The sequence below is a fragment of the Denticeps clupeoides genome, chromosome 2 (genome assembly GCF_900700375.1).
Source record: "Denticeps clupeoides chromosome 2, fDenClu1.1, whole genome shotgun sequence".
Lineage (NCBI taxonomy): Eukaryota > Metazoa > Chordata > Actinopteri > Clupeiformes > Denticipitidae > Denticeps > Denticeps clupeoides.
Genome location: NC_041708.1, coordinates 12,539,890 through 12,554,312, shown reverse-complemented (window position 1 = coordinate 12,554,312; position 14,423 = coordinate 12,539,890).

Genomic DNA, 14,423 nt, shown 5'->3' with positions numbered 1-14,423 from the left:
AGCATTTAAAAAGTCCTTTAGGATGCATACAGATGTCGACATTTTACTTTCTCTTTTTTTTAAGTATACTATTCTGGACAGAAGCAGATTTGTTCCCCTATAGGTTAGCATGTTCCCTTCCATTAGTCGTTTGATGGTTAATCGGCCTGCATCCATTATCATTAGTGAGTCTCAGAGTGCAGGTAGGGGATACATCCGGCCAGGGCGCTTTGTTCCAGCTGGCTGCGTCGAGGGGCCCTGCTCCACCACAGCGGCCGACGAGCAACACCTGCTCCAGGGTTTTCGAGACGGACCAGAGTCATCCTTCACATCTCATGCAACACTTGTTCTGTCAGAATGTGGGCCTCGGTCCCAGGCAGACACCTCCTGACTCTGGATCAACAATCCAGTGCCTTTTCTCTCTTTTAACCCCTCCCTCCTCCCTCCTGTCCTCACAAGCACGTGGTGTTGTCTCAGTGCCACTGTAAGTGTTTGTGTGTGTCTGTGTGGGGTATGAAAATGTGCATGCGAGGGGACAAAGGGAACCGAGGCCTGACGGGGGGGGCGCAGCAGAGCGTGTCAGGGAGGGTCCTCCTCGGCCGTCCAGTGTCACTCTCGCCATGATATCCTTCGATGCTCCTGGCCAGGACACTCTTACCTTGCATTATGAATGAGGCTTCCATTTTCATCCGTGTCACTCGTTGTGAAGGGTCCTCCAAACCACTAAATCGAGCAAGTTTTCTTTCTTTTTAAAAAAAAAAAATACAATACACAGAGTGTGGGTACAACCAGCTACATTTCTTTCTTTGTTGGACCAGTCCTTTTGTCTGAATTGTAGCTTTGGGTGAAGTGCTTGCGCAGACAATTATTTACAAGAGCAAAAAATAAAATAAATAGACAATGTCATGCTGTGCTACTGCATCTCAGCATTAAATCCTTTTGCTGTTCTATTCACTTTCATTGCTTTTAAAGCTTCTGGCCAGCTCAGAAGCTCCATTGCAAATGTTATTACAGATAAATTCAAACTTTGGTTGTCCAAACTTGTACTGAAAGTGCCTCTTAATTGTTCCAAGTTGAACCTATTTGGCTTCAGTTTAGAAACTTTTCTGTTTAATATGGGTTTTGTGTATCAACCCGAGCATCATAAGGAAAACAGAGAACCAGAGAACTAGGTAAGCTGTAGAACAGTGAACTATATCTCTGTTCATTACAGAACCCTACAGTCAGACTCTATATAAAATCCTCAAGTTGTTTACTATTTGGGGTTCAGTTGTAAGATTTTTATTAAAATACTGGAGTAATACGTTACCTAAGTTGCAACATGCGTGATCTCAGGAACCTTTGTTCTAAATGGAACCATTCAATTGTTTATCAGCACATCTCTTGACAGTTAATAAAAAATTTCCTTTAAACAACCACATTCAGAACACATTCCTTTGCTAACAAAGCGGTGGATCCTTTAATCTTATCCAATAGCCATTTTTGAAATGTTATGTAATCATGATCTCTCAGAGATGGTGAAGATAATGAACGGCCTAAATATAACACGGTTGGCTCAAAGGGTTACAAGAGTCTAAAATCAGCCAATTATATGAATTGGAATAAAAGCATTAAAGGACTTTCCGCTTGACATTTGCAGATGGTTCAATACTGCCAATATGAAACGTATGGCGGCTCAGCTAAAGCTGGTAATCCGTTTTGTTAACAAATACCATTAAGGCATTAAGAAAAAGATAATTTGTGCAAAATGTGTGTATGCTCCCCCGTTTTTCCCCCCGATCCTCTTTTTTTACCCTCCCGTGCTTTTTGATGAATTTCAAATACTTTTTTTCTCACGCACGCCATTGTGGTCGGCTGTGTTTATCTCATAGAAGCGGTGTAAGTGCCAGGTTTTAGCTCCTTTAAGTGGCAAACTTCCTAATTAGGTTATATCGCCTGCAGTCATATTTTTCAAGAGTCTTTTCTGTGTTCGCTGGAAGACCAATTAGCAGTGGAAGCCTCATGAACATGCCATAATGAGAGCGTGCAGCCCTGGTGAAAAGCAAATACCAGCACTTTTGCAATAAGGAGCTTATTTCGACTTGTCTTTCTGTGCGAGCCAGCTGGCTCGCAAATGTCATAAACCAGAGAAAGAAGAAAAAAAAAAAAGCCGCAAAGCTCGGGCTTAAGAGGGACAAGCTGTCCATCTAGGAATATCTGCCTGTGCCATAAGATGTCCGGTTGATGGAGGGGAGCTGGAAAATTGTGAGGCCTTTAAGAGCATGAACGGCGGACGGCTTTAGCCATGCTAAACACAACGCATTCTTCTCCAGATTTAAACATGAATAAGCTGGAGTCGGGGAGGATTACTTTTGATGGTGTGTGTCTTTCTTTTGGTGCTAACACTGCTTGGCATGTTCGCCGGGCACGCTCGGGCCAAGTGCCCATGCCAGCACCGTGCTGGGGGAGCGCTCTTTGAAAAAGAATGATCTGTTCTTTTTTGCTTATCGTTCCCTCAAAGACATGTCTGCCAGAAAGGCACTTTCATTTTAGATTCTTTTGGAAAAAAAAGAGGACTGTATTCTTATCTCCTTTTGCCCAATAATCCCTTATTTCTATCCAGTTGTATGGTGTCTGGCTATTTAATGCAATTATTTCAGATTCATTGAATCTAAAAAAAATCACACATAGTTACAATGTCACATAAAGGACCAACTTTTCTGATAAGTATTTGTACGCAAATTTTCAGTTGTTTTCAAGGACCAATATTAACATGGCTGTGCCTGCAACAGGCATAAAAACACCAATGAGTTACTATTTGTACAGTTTTTTTGTGTTGCTGTTGACTTTGAATATGGTTTAAAATGATTAAACAGCATGAGAGATTTTTAGGGGTCTGGCTGGGCTGGGATAAGCATGTTGGCTTCAGTGGCATCAGTGGAAAGTTACGGCCTTTAATTACTTCTGTCCCACTGCAGTGTGTAATGGAGACACAGAAAATAATTTGTGAAAATCAAATTTTTGAGCCAATTTGCTTTAAACCCTCACTGCCTGTCATGGCTGCCCACTGCTCACCAAGGACCCATTTCGTTGTGTGCTGTGCTGCAGTGTTTCACAATGACAATCACTTCACTTTCAGAAAGTTGTTATATTATTAAGACAGAAGTGGTAATATTTGACATTTTAGTTTTTAGAAATGTATCTGCTCTTTGCAGTCGCTTCTTCAGCCAGTATGCCATGCAGAGCTGATTGCTGCTGATGTGGAGTTCCTTGCTTTGACGCTTCATCCGACATGTCATCCAAGCTGAATTGCCGTTAGAAACCCTTGCCAGTGCCTCGCCCACCCGCCCCAATTTCCGTCACGGGTCCGATGGCAGTGACAGTCCCTTCACCACAACATTAAGAAGGTTGCCTGCGGTGGCCTCTCACATCAGCAGCGGCCCTGTTAGCTTTTTTTGTCTGACACACAACAGAGACCCTGGCCGTGCTTTTCTGATTCTTCCTCTGATAGGAGACCTTGAACCTCGAAAGTGGGACATGCAAGAAGATGCCACCAGAGCCGACGCAACAGCACGCCCTCAGGATAACAAGGCTTTGTACCAACATGAAGCGGTGCTCTGATGTCTGGGGATGCATACTTTTTTGAGCCTTCTTTCTTTTCTCTTTTACCCACCAGATAGGAGAGAACATCGGCCATGAGATGAGATGAGTACGGGCGAGGCGGTTGCTTCCGACAGCAGCACAGCTCAGGACTGCAAGTCTCGCACCACCTACAGCCCCCCGACCACAGCTCGAGCCACATGGAGAAACAGCGCAACGCAGAACACAGGGGACAGTTCTTCTAGAAATAAAAAAAGAGAACTGTGAGCAAGTGCAGCTTTCTGCTTTCACTTGGACAAGCACAAATGGATGGAGACAGAGTTCATGTGTGTTACAGCATGTTGTCTGTGCAGGAATGCCTTAATGCAGCACTCAAGGAAGCTATTAATGGCTAATTAATATTAGCCACAAAACTGTAATTATACTCATGATTGCTAAGCAAAGAAAAGTGAAGAGCAAAGGAAAAAAGCCTGTCAGCTTGAGAAATGTGATTGAAAGAAGTTTTATCTGTAAAATGAATCAACATGTTAAAAAAATAAATTAACAGCCATTCTCAGCAAAAGAAATGTAAAATCAAGTATGAGTGCAGGACACAGCCCATCCCAATTCCCTGCCTTGGTGTCGTGACAATCAAATGAGCTGGTTCAAAAATGTTATACTCTGAATATACTCTTTAATGTGTCAATAAATATAATTTGTACTATTATGGTATTAAACATGCATAAAGCTGGGTCAATATCATAAATATCACATGAATCGACTCAACTGCAGTATGTTGATTCATATTTATTTTATATGTACTCTCTATTAGAATTATTTATTTATTTATTTATTTATTCATTTATTTATTTATTTATCTTTCTTTACAAGTAGGCAGGTGTGCCATTGTGGAGTATTAATACATTTTTAATTGAATTGGGAAACATTATATTACATTTAAACTATTTTTGCATGGATCAAGGCACAACATTATTTCTATTTGTTTAATTGCATTATCATTATGCATTATTTCTGTCTCCCACTCGGTCGCACAGATGATGTCACTTCCGCAATTCCTGTTTATGCATTATTTAGATTTCAGAATTATCCATGACTATTTAGTATTTAGAATTACTCTGTAATTCTATTTAACTCAGTCAATATAGAACAAGTCCCTAGACTACAAGTAGTAGAATAGACAAAAACACCCATTTCACCATTAAAACACAATTATCTTATTTTTATAATGTTGTTACCTTATAGACTCTTCATCAATTCCAGTGGCTGTATTTTTGACCAATGTATATGTATGGTGGTGGGTTAGAAGAAAAAAATACTGTCACTGAAATAGATGAAGAGTCTATAGAGTACATTTTCAGTAAAACTAGACTAAAATAGCCATGGATAATTCTGACTAACATAAAACTGAAACATGCCTTGACTAAAATGAGTATGGACTTGACTAAGAATAATAAAAACTAAAAATTATAGCTTGACGCAAATTCTAAAACTAAAATAAGACAAGCCAGCAAAAAATACTGTACTGCTTTCTAGATAAGCACAGCAGGTGTGCTGATATGAAGTATTTTTCCATGATTACTCTCACAAATTACTTTACAGCAGCAATGTATTCTTTGCCAATTCACAAACCTGCCCAGCGCTGATGAGCTTCACCGCACGAAAGAAGCATGGGTGTGGTTAACGTTCCAGATCTACTGTCAATAGATGCCCTTCGCTGATTGCGAGCGAAGTGCCTTCCGGATCTGCCCCCAGCTTAAAGGAAACAGGCTTACCAGGGGTTTCTCTGCGCTATTTTTAATATCAAATCCCCCCATTTCTTACCCCATTTGGACATAGACACCTTGTTCTTGTTACAGAGCCACTTCTGCTTTCTATAGGAAGTTCCATAATTCGATCCAGGCAGAAGCCGATGCCCCTGGGTGCCGGGGATATGGCAAGCCTGTGTTTTTCTACACATCATGAAATGATCTGAGCAGTGAGGTTGAACAGCTTTGACAGGGCTGTATACAGTACAGCCGTCTTCGGCTCAAAAACATTCCTTCTCTTCACGGTTCAAGTGATGTTGACATTCGATAGATATTTCCTGCTCATTACTGGGCACTTTCTGAATCAAATGACATTTTTTTCTCGCCCCCAACACCCCCCACTCTTTTTCACAGGGGCCAGACGTGTTTCTTCCATTTAATTGGTCTTTGTGTTTATGATTTATTGTCATTAACCCAGATGGCAGCTTTTCATGTCTGAATGCATTTAAATCAGAGTGATAAAAGAAACACTCCAAGTGTTTAGATATGTTTTTTTCTCTCTCTCGTTATGTTGCAACAGTCATTGAAAATGCAGCCGTCCAGATGCCAGCTGTATATCCATCAGAATTGGCTAAATTGAAGGGGAAAAAAGGCAGCTATTTCTCAGCCTTGGGGCGACTCTGGGGAGATACCTCCCTTTAACTCCAAAGAAACTGCATCAATATCTGCATTTTGGGGAATCATGTTTCCTTAACGCTGGATGCACTTTCCATCTTAACATTTTGCCTAGAATTTGTATAGTTTCAGTGTAAAAAGGATGGTCTAACTTTGCATCATGGCATGTTTAAGTTTTACTCAGTGGCAAATCAGAAAAAAAGTTTTTATTTTTAAATTCTGCTATTGGTCAGCGCTGACGGCTTGGAATGCCGTGATTGGTTAATCCTCTGAAGGGGTGTATATGGATTAGTCTATGGAAACAGTTCATGAACACAGTCTGTTCCTCTAGTTGTGCTACATTTTTCAACATTTGTGTTGATGGTGGTGGATCATAGTTTACTGGTTTGGTCAAGTCACAATAATTTCTTGTCCCAAACTTTTAACAAATCAACATGTAAAATAAAATGATGCCTGTTCCTAACTTTGGACTGCAAAATACCCTTTTACCATTACATTTTAATGGAATGTCATTAAACAATTAGGAGCTGGGGCCAATAAATATATATAAAACAAATCAATATAAACATTTATCCATAATAATGAGATGGAAGCATCCACATTTGACAAAAGAAGAAAAAAAGAAACATTTTGTAAGGCCAAATGGGAGCATGTCCCCGCAGGATACCAAATATCTATCTGTGCCATGGAGAAGGCTCAGCCGTACCCCCATTTGCTCCTTCAGCCTTGCCCTATCAGCCTGGCCTCCCTCCTCCCTCCATCAGCATCCGCATGTCAAAAACCTGCCAGGTTTCCCCAGGAAAAGAAGCAGGAACAATGGTGGTGACCTTTTACAAAGAGAACCCCAGGGTTGTGTTCCTGCTCTTGGAAGAGGGCAGGTGGGGTCACCAGCCTGCTCTTCAGGATTGACCTCCTGGGATGCCAGGAGAGGGAGAACCATGGTGAGGAAAGCCGGTAGTTTGGGTTCCATCACCTCCGGCTACCCCCCTCCTGGTTTCTCCTGTCCAAGACAGAATCTCTCCTCAGAGAGGGCCGCAAGGAAGCCCCCAGCCTCTTGCTCCAAACCCTCAACCCCATCATCTCAGGTTTCTGGGAAGATGAGGGAATGTGTGGCAGGAACTGCTCAGTGACTTCAACTCCACAAGGAATCCACAGAGGATATTCCCAGCAACCCCCACCCCTCACCAGTCTGTTTGTTTCATGAAACAGGAAGTGGTTTAGTTTCAGGTATTTCGAGAGGGCAAAGATTCATCCTGTCAAAAAAACGTGTGAAAGAAACAGTATCTTTGCTGGCAGATGGGAGGCTAATTTTCCTATTTATATGGAAAGCTGTGTTCAACTCTGTGCTTGGCCGTCTGCTCATGCAAGACAGAATAATAATCAGACAGCATTAAATAATATTTAGTCTGTATCGTAGCTGACCCAGTCTGACTGATCTCTCCAGAACCTGAAGACGACATGTGACTGCTCTATTGAGCTAGAGGAAAGAAGGCAAATAATGTTTTCTTCATTTGTACAGAGGTTGACTGATACTAACCCACTGTAAAGTGGCTCGATTCACTTTTGGCCACATCAGAACACCATTAATCCTTGCATAAGGTTTTCTACAAGGAGTTCATAGAAACAACAAATAAATCAATGTTCACCTAGAACATCTAATACAACATCATCTAGAACAACTGTAATGGTTAATTACAACCATAAAAATATATATATCATGTTTCATTTATTCAGCTTTTCCTCTCATTTGTCACAAGAGAAGAAACAAGAACGGATTCCAGTCCTGTGTGTGTTGTTTGGAGGTAATTTGCTTGTAATCACATAAGCATACACACACACACACACACACACACACACACTTGGCTCTAAGGTCCTCATTCCACCTGGGTTAATGTTTAAAAAGGGAGGGGAGGGGATCCACAATGATGCACCTGGGCATTTCAAAACCCCAGGTGACCATATGGATGGGGCCAAAGCCACGACCACACCTGGGTGGAAGGTTTACAGGACAGACACAGGCGCCACATGGAGTGTGTACAGGAACCAGGGGCTGGAGACATGAAAAAGCACCTGGGCATTAACTGTGTCCGCTCACGGGCGAGGAGGCGAGGAGGCGAGAGGGAGCTGGACAGATCGGCCCTCCAACACCTGATCTCCCAGTCCGGGCCTCCGGCCAGCTGAGATCAGTTGGATGCACACGTTCACACACAGGAGCATCCATAACACACATCTCCTGTTTTTTTGGTTGTTAGGGATGCAGACATCATCCTGAAACTTTTTTGTTATAAAAAAATATATATTTTACATTAATTTATTCAGACAATATAATCTTCCAAAGGATAAAAAAAATAATGTTATATTTCTTATTATCCAATCTATTTCATATGCTGACACTTTCCATTAGGTTTTCCAATTACTGAATGTGTTTCAGCTAAAAAAATATTATGAGGAAAATTGAAGAAAGCTAATAAAAGGAAATTCTTGACAAATGACCATTCATTTACAAACTCCTCAAAGTCCTTGCAATCTGAGGCGCGACCAGCGGAAGTTTCTGGAACATTGTTGATGGGACGTGGGAGGATTGCGGTTTGGCACTCATTTAGCGGAAAGCTTATCGTTAAAACGACTTTGTTCGTCCATTATCTCTTCATCTGCATTTTCGGCTTGACCATTCCGGGGGCATTTAATGGTGTCATATCTTTCCTTTATTGGCCCATCTTTCCGCCGGCATGTCTTAACAGGTGCCATGTGGGCCCTGCCGTGCGCCATTGTGCTCAGTGAAATATCTCCGTCATGAGCGTTATTTGATTACTTTTAATCTTTTTTATTTTTCAGGTTTTTTCATACTGAGCCGCCATTAGACGCGGGGGCAGATGCCGTCTTAAAGCCATATTATTGTCAAGGGCCTGCTCTGCTTGCCGAGGCACCTGTTCCGTGGCAATTTGCTTGTTTACTGTCGAAGCTGGCAGGTGATAATTCCGGCCACAGTTCTGTCTTGTTTTCCTCGGCTGTGAGCTGCAATGGTGGAATCCTTCAACAAAAGGCCGCAGCTCTCCAAGAAGGTCGTGGACACACCAGGGTGCGTTTGTGTTCGGGGGAAAGTGTTGGCGAAGCACCCCTCCAGACCAACCCCCTGTTAATTTATGATTTAAATAATTAACTTTTGCTGATGAAAGTAATTATTTCAAGTGCACTGCACTCAGGGCCCAGATGATGTGTCGAGCTGCTGTCTTGCAGGCACCAGGGCAAAAGAGGTTGCCAAATGCTTTATAAGCACCATTAGGGATCTTGCCGTGGCCATTTACCGTCCAAAAATTTTTTGCCATCGCTTGTGGCTGACTTGTCGGAACTGCTGGCGCCGGTTGCCCTTTCCCCACCACGGAGCTGAGTTCCGCAGCGCTCACCTTCCCCACAGTAAACATCCGGCGCCTGGAAAGAATGTTACTGGTGCGGTGGGCGCTCTTACGCTGCCAGAAATAAATGGCCTGTGGCCGGTGCCCTCGCCAACATGGCTTCAACTTCCACATGATTGGACGTTTTTGCAATGAGTGCAAGTTTCCAGTATAGGGGAGGGGGGTGTTAAATTTTCGATTTTTTTTTTTATCGACTCTAATGAACTCAATCCCTGGTGTGGAGTAACAGTTTTCTTCATGGCAAACCAATGTCCCAGCGACTCTGTTTTGCTAGTTGAGCCTGCTGGGCAAAAAAGGGACACTCTGGGGTCAGAGTTCAAGGTTTCTTTATTGTAAAAATTGTTAGACTAAACAATGAAATGCCTCTATCATCTATTATATTACACACAGGAATAGTTTACAGGCTAATACAAAAACTGCAGACAATTTAAAAAAAAAAAAAAAAAAGTGAAGTTATTGTCACAGCACATAGTGAAATTTGTCCTCTGCATTTTGTCCTCAGTAAATTTTGTCCTCTGCATTTAACCCATCACCCTGAGTGAGCAGTGGGCAACCATGATAGGCACCCAGGGAGCAGTGTATGGGGACGGTGCTCAGTGACACCTTGGCGGATCAGGATTCGAACCGGCAACCTTCTGATTATGAGGCTGCTTCCTTAACCGCTGCGCCACCACTGCCCCATTGCACCATTGCTGACAATTAAAATAGTTAATTAACTTAAATTATACTATTTGTGTTTGTCGGTATTATTAATGGTTTGGTATTGTGGGGTATGATTACAGTACTCTTTTTGTTTATATAAAAAGAGTACTCTTTTTGTTTATTTATTCTTTTAGTTTTTCTAATTGTAATTTGATTGTGTTCTATAATAATTGATAATCAGAATATAAGAAATATCAAATTTTGTCAGTCAAGTAATAATGATTTTAAAAATGACTACTTTAAACTTTTAAAAAACAGTGCTGAATATTAAATAGTGTTCCATTTGTAACTCTTAATGAAGGATGCCTCACAGAGAGAGTGAACTTTGTGTAAAAGCATCAGCACGTGATATTCAGGTGCAGGTGTGTGCTGTGACCCCATCATGGCACCGGGTCGGCTGTGCATCAGCATCAGGTGGGACTGAGCTGCCTCATTTGACATGGGCAGTGCGAGCACCACACACACCTTAACCTAAGCAGCGGGAGCAGCCAGCCTAATGATGAAAAACTGGCGTCTGCCACCTAAACTCCCATCAACCCTTCGCCCTGGTGCCTCCTCCTGGTTCCCTCCACAATCTACTTCCCTCACCTCCCACTGACGAGTCAGACATTCTTCCACAATTACACTCTGCACCTGCATTTTCGTCAATAGCATATTGCATTCATGATGCTATATCAGAAAAAAACTGTTATTATGCAGTGACACAGATTTCTTTTTTTTATAAATTGTATTTTATTTTTAATTAAATTAATTGGTAATTTATGCCCTTCTGCAATCATCCATGGAATTTCAGCATGTGTCCAATAGAAATTAAAGGGCATCATCTCAGCAATGAAAAGTTCATACAAACATTTTACATGCCGTTTCGGAAAGGAGAATTCGCAGACGCTACGTAGTAAAGATGCCACAAGAAGATACCAGCCTGGATTTTCCGCAGCTTTATTAAGGCCAAAATTATGAACTTTTGAACTAAACAGTATATAAAAAAAAAACAAAAAAATTATATACAGACATAGAGACAAAGACGTAACAAATAACTCATGTCATCTCGTCGATAATGCTGCACATGGCTGCATCTTTGTCCCACTCTTTCATAATCTCAGCTAAATACAGTGAAACAAAACAAAAATACAAAGAACACATCACAGACTAAAGCAAAAATATACTGTAATAAAATAAAAATAAGAAAATTATATAAAGTGATGTGGTCCAGGAAGAATGTTATGGTGGTTAAGATTGGTTATACAAAAGTTATGCACAGTAAGAGACAATATGTTAAGACAACAAACTTACAAGTATTTTGTTCTTGTAGAAGAATAATGTGTAAACAGAATAGCAGAATAATGTGAAAAGTGCAAAGTAGACCCAATGAGTGCCTATGAAATAACAAAGAAAAGATTAATTAGCATAAAAAGCATTAAGATTTCATATCGCCTCCCTGTGGTCTCCAAAAACACTGCTGATTACAATCAACAGAAGAATTTAAATGTTCAGTAATCATGCAATAAATAAACAAACAAACAAACAAACATTCCTTCTCATTACTACTATTACATTATTACATTACATGACATCTCTCACATCTCTAGTATTCTTTATTCAGCATTTTACTATGACTGAACATTTATACCTGGGACTAAGTATTTTTCTTACTTTGTAACAGAATCACACTCCCACTAAAGAATGATGCAGCTAGCTTCACTTAAAATTTCATTAGTTTATTAAAAGAATTAACATAAACTGTAAATAAAAAAAATAAAGTATGGTCAACAATATATATAGTGTTAAATGCACAGGATGTGTGTTTATATAATGTAATATTAAGATGTATTTTGAATTTCTAATGGATTGTATTCATATGTGTACATTATCTAGCTCCACTCGCTTCAAAGGTGCAGTCACGGAATTAGATGAGAAAAGTGTCCTGCAATGGTGCCCTGGCAAGGCCAAGGTGACAAAGCATGCTGCTTCGAACCCCTCTGCATTTGGCCTGGCAAGGGAAACACTGTACCCACCCTGAGAACTAATAAATAATGGGGCCATTTTGCTCTCGACTGTGGCCTGCAGTCTGCCAGAGACATTAGAGGCAATTTGCAGTCAACTTGCGGGTCTACTTCATCTAAAATATTATCAATGAGCTTGTCAGCTGGAGCCCTAACCTCCTTTTGTTATTTTCGGCAGTGCTCTCTTCAGGGGCCTGTCTTCGTAGCCCGGTCCCCCTGTAGACCAGCAACAGGATGTCATACACCTGTTTTGCTTAAGGCTGGGACTCGCCGCCCTGGGCTGCCGGGTGCCAGCATTGGCTCGCCGGCGTGCTCCGCCCGACGTATATGTCAGGATGTCAGATGATGGTTGTTGTAACTGCAGCTGTTGCGTAAGAAGAGTGCCAGGGGCTGCCGGTTCCTGCGGTGAGCTTTAATTTGCTCTGCCATTTCCCCCCAAAGAGCTCTCATCCCCTCACCTTGCTGCTGCCTCTGCAGATGCAGTGCGGTCCTCCACCCCCCCTGCGTGCAGATGGGACCCAGCCGGCGGCACTCAGGGGGTAAGGGGACGGACGGCTTTCGGGTGAATGTGTGTGAGTGTGTTTAGGAATTATTGTATCACCATTGTAATATGCATTTTTAATTTTTTTTGGTTTGTTAAACACACACACGCACACACACACACATATATAATATATGAAAAGAAAGTGAAATTCTTTTTCTCTCTCACCTTCAGATGCTGACTGCAATACCTTGGTGTATTTTTATCTCTCTAACAAACACCTTCTGCAGCGTGCTGACAAATCCGGTTTAGGAATCCTAATGAAATTCTTATCATAGGCTTTACAGACAACATCAATATCAAGGGCTTGTAGTTTTTCCCCTCAGTAAGGGCGAGGTGGGCAGGGGGTGTCGAGGGGGGGTGGGGGTGGGCTAAACTCAGTGTACTTACTGGGAAACATTTAAGAAACTGCAAAAGGTCGTTTATTCTCTGCGGTATTTAACTCAAGGCTCTCGCCAGGAGGCCTTTTCTGCTAAATGTCCTCCACGTGGCCAATCAATAGATTCTGTTATGATCACAGCGTGACACAGTGGTCCTTACTGGCGATTTGAAAACCTTTGCTGATCACACATCAGGTACAAAAACATTGTTAGGCAAAAAAAAAGAAAAGAGAGAAAGTAAATTGAGAGGGTAATTGATTTTTTTCCCCCTTTATATTTGTATTTAGAATGATCATAAAAATGAAATTCATATCGTGTGAAAACAATTATGAGGAAGTACATTGGTTAACCAATGTAAATTAACATAAAATAATCATTCATCACTGTAATCATATGAACAGAATGTGTCTTCTGTGTACACATATTTAAGTGAACAGGTATGAGGAAAAATTCTACAAAAATGAATATATGTGTAATTACAAAAAATACAAGGCATAATGAAGAGACTCACATTCACTCACATTCACAGAGAACTAAACAACAAGTTTACATATAAATGACAACGGAACACAATGCTATTTTTTGAGCATTTAAATCAGCATTTAAACAAAGTGTAGACTCCGACTAAAAGAATTTATTTTCAATAAAGCTGCAAATAAATGTTCATAAAAAGTTCATAAAAAAAAAAACTGAACATTAAATTCGTTCTCTTTAAGTGTAAACGCTATAAATAACTGTATATATTCTATATATGCTCACAAAATACCTGCTATATGTACAGCCGATGATAAATCAATAAATCAGATGGTGAAGCGTGTCAGTACGGGCAATGTTAGCGTCAATCATTTATAATGGCAGAAACACAAAAGGCCCACAAAGCCTGCATAGCATTTGCTTGAACTGTTTTAATATGAAATTTCCTTTTCCCTTCATTCCAATGTCTTTACAAGGAACTAATTAATTGTCAAAACTGACTGAAAGTGTATTTTGGGCCGAGTGGCCATGAAAACATTTTGACAGTCTCACATTTCCAATGCCTCATTAAACATGGTAATTATAGCTGCATTATAGCAAAACCTTTTTATTGTTTCAGGGTAAAGCGATTCATTTGTCATAGGTGCAAAATAATGACTGTATATGGATTTGTGTGTGTGTTTTTTTTGTGTCTGGAACATTTCAGAATAATTCCAAGGTGACTCAGCTTGCTGCGCATCCTGTCTTGGGTCGTCCAAATGCGGCAGAGTCTAATGGGATTCAGTGTTCTTGTTTATATCAAGCTGTTCTTTTCAAAAGCGAAGGCGCCCAACAGATCTGCTGTTTGCCTGATATAACAGCTTGATACAACATGGCGCTCCACTTCCAAGGGTTAATGTATATTCTGAGAACCTGCTGTTTTCACTGCAACA